At 40.8% G+C, this 2,958-nt stretch overlaps 1 protein-coding gene across 1 annotated transcript in view; it reads right to left on the bottom strand.

Moving 5' to 3' along the window:
- The window catches only part of LOC102292668 (leucine-rich repeat and immunoglobulin-like domain-containing nogo receptor-interacting protein 1), a 129,125-nt gene extending 127,702 nt beyond the window's left edge, over positions 1-1,423 (bottom strand). The window contains exon 1 of the mRNA XM_005949007.3: positions 1,024-1,423. The gene's annotated coding sequence lies outside the window, so the exon portion shown is untranslated. The remainder of the gene's footprint in view (positions 1-1,023) is intronic.
- Between the last annotated feature and the right edge of the window lie 1,535 nt (positions 1,424-2,958).

The raw sequence follows: 2,958 nt of genomic DNA, 5'->3' as shown, positions 1-2,958 counted from the left end.
CCCCAGGGTGGCTGTGGCTACAATGTAGCTTGCCATCACCAGTGTGTGAATGTGTGTGTGAATGGGTGGATGACTGGATATGTAAAGCGCTTTGGGGTACTTAGGGACTAGTAAAGCGCTATATAAATACAGGCCATTTACCATTTACACAGGGTTTCCAGTTGTGATTAGCTTAAAGTAATGCTAAAGATAATTTATAACCAACACAGACAAAAGTCATACATGGACATCTGCAAGTGAATCATTTAAATGAATGCTTGATCACTTTTTTAAGTCTTAGATATTGGATAAAGGTAATCTGGTAAATCAACATGCCACAAAGCCCCCCCCCCAATCCACCATGCATGCACACACACACGCACACACGGACACACACACATTGTTCACACCAAGAATATCTTGACTAGAATATAGGTATGAAGGCAAACGTCCAAAGAATCGAATCCAAGTCCTGTCTTGTTGTATCACACGTTCATTAGCAAACAGACATACATGTTGCATAAACAGAAAAAAAGGGGCCGCATACGTGAGAATATATTTGAGTGCACTGAATGTGATGAATTTTTTACACGTAGAATCACAAACTGTCTTCTTCTTATTACAAAGTATTGTCCTGTCAGCATTTCTGAACGGCTAAAACTAATGCTATCACTCACAGTTTAGACCATGCAAACTTGTCTGGTTCTGAAAATAACAGCAGATCAATAGTAAGTATCAAGTGGAGCATGTTCCCCCCCAAGCCTCTAACAGCACGAACAACACTGCTGGTGTCGGCACACATTTTTGTTCCCTGCTTCTTTTTCTACGCCTGCTCATACTACCCAGCTAGCCTATTTACATTTCACCTCCTCTCCATGCCCTCAATAGCTTTCTCTGCATCATTTAACTGCACCCCATTCCATAATCTCTGCTGCCTGCACCTGTCAATATGTTGTGAAAAGTAAATAAGGTATGAAGTGCAAGGAAAGGAGACAAATATGTGGAAAGAGAGTAAGTGGGAGAGAGGGAGACAGATCTCCTTACCAGAGCTCTAATGAAGAAAATCCAAAAATTACTTGTTTCATTCCACAGTGGCTGCTCATTAAATCCAGTATACTGGGGAAAGGGTTGAAGATTCCATCGAGATGCTGCCTCAAGAGGAGGAAAGATGAGATTCTTTAATGGAAAGATTCTGGAGAGATGTTAAAAATGTGGTAAATATGCATAAGGAGAAGGATCTGATATCCAAGTCTTGAGCACTTCACGAGTCCTTGCCGTCAGCTGCGAAGCCACATGTCTGCACACACTGACACATGCAGTTCACATGGGGAATCGCACACATACAAACACGTAGGGAGGGTGTATCCTGTGTAAGTCTCAGCTAGGCTGAAAGATTGGAGGAGAACGAAGGAGGGATAGAGACAGTGAAAGAGAGAGACGGAGAAAAGCAGGGAATCTGGAGAGGGGCAAGGTGGAGGGAGGAGCTGCAGCATGATGACAGATTGAGAGAGGGGAGGGGAGCAAAGAGTCTCTCCATTCCTCCTCATTTCGCCCTCAATCTGAATTGCAGTGTGAGTTGCACAAATGTAACAGCAGGAGCTAATGAAATTATTTCACCATATCTCCATCTGAACACACTGTGGGTGATGTTAAACAACTAAATATGGGGATGAAAGTGAAAAGCATGGAAGCTGTTTTAATCAGATCTGTTTGTGCATCTGAGGGCTGAGTAATGTCCTTTGCTCCTGCTCAGAGCCGGACAGATAAACAAGCTGGAAAGATGGCTGAGAAAGATGAGAAAGAGAGGAGGCTGATGCAATGAATAGATAGGCAATATCTAAAACTGACTGGGTGGACTAGTGAATCAACAAACTCCATATCAACTAACTTTGCAAACAATTATTACAGCAGCTCAACTCCCAGCATCTTCCAGCTCTCACTAGGATTTGCCGTTTATGACAGTAGATGCTGTTTGATTTATGCTCATGCAGTGTATACAGTGCATAACATACAAAGCTTTAACAATCACAGAGAAAGAAGCAGGAGATTTGATCTGAGACTGCACAATTGGGTCAAAAATATGTCAGATATAATCAAATTTCAAGCATTGAGTTATATTGAATAAAGCAACCATCAGTATTCTTCAACGTGGTATTCCCGCTACCATCTTGAGATGAAAGTGAAATTGGGCATGATAAATTTATCTTTGGGTCATCGCCCTCACAGTAATGTGTCCTCCAGTATTGTCCAAACCACCACGTAGATTGCGAAATATTTCCACCAACACATTCTTTGAAAAACGCAGCGGGCATCCCTCGACTGACATGACTCACTCTATACAATCCTACACTGATGATTCATGCTCTAAATCGGCGTACGCTTCAAGGCAGGGGTTAAGAGTATGGGTGGCATAAGTGGTCAGGACACCCCACTGCGATGAGCTTACAGACAGGATTAAGAAGTAGTGGTGGATGGATGGAGGGCTTGTTGTAGAGCGCTGTCAAGATATCTCTCGCCTCAGTGGAGCCATGGATTTCAACTGAAGCATTTCAGCGGTCGAGGATCTTTGGTCGACCTTGCGCAATGAAAATGACTGATTTTTACAGTGTGATCTGAAAGAAGCTGATAAATACATGGTAGAAACAAATATGGAGATAAAAATATGGTTTTTGTTGTCTTATCAAACTTCCATACTAAGATTTATTGATCTTAGTGGACACTTTGAGGTTTTTACCCATATAACACAATTTTTACTAGATTAATTCTCCTAATTATGTTGCATGAGAAAATGTGGAAGTTACTATGTTTAAGATTAGACTATATTATAACTATTTACTTTTTATATTTATATAATATATGTGTACTTTTCATATTTATTCTTCATATGGGAGATTTTAATTGAAAGGATTCAGTTCTTCCTGTTAACTAAACTGTTACACTTAATCATACTTTTGCAGCTTATTCTGCTATTAACTCTTG

The sequence above is a fragment of the Haplochromis burtoni genome, unplaced genomic scaffold (genome assembly GCF_018398535.1).
Source record: "Haplochromis burtoni strain Fernald_Lab_line unplaced genomic scaffold, NCSU_Asbu1 Contig_635, whole genome shotgun sequence".
NCBI classification, from domain to species: Eukaryota; Metazoa; Chordata; class Actinopteri; order Cichliformes; family Cichlidae; genus Haplochromis; species Haplochromis burtoni.
The sequence above is the reverse complement of the archived record's forward strand: the minus strand, read 5'-3'. Positions and strand labels throughout refer to the sequence as shown.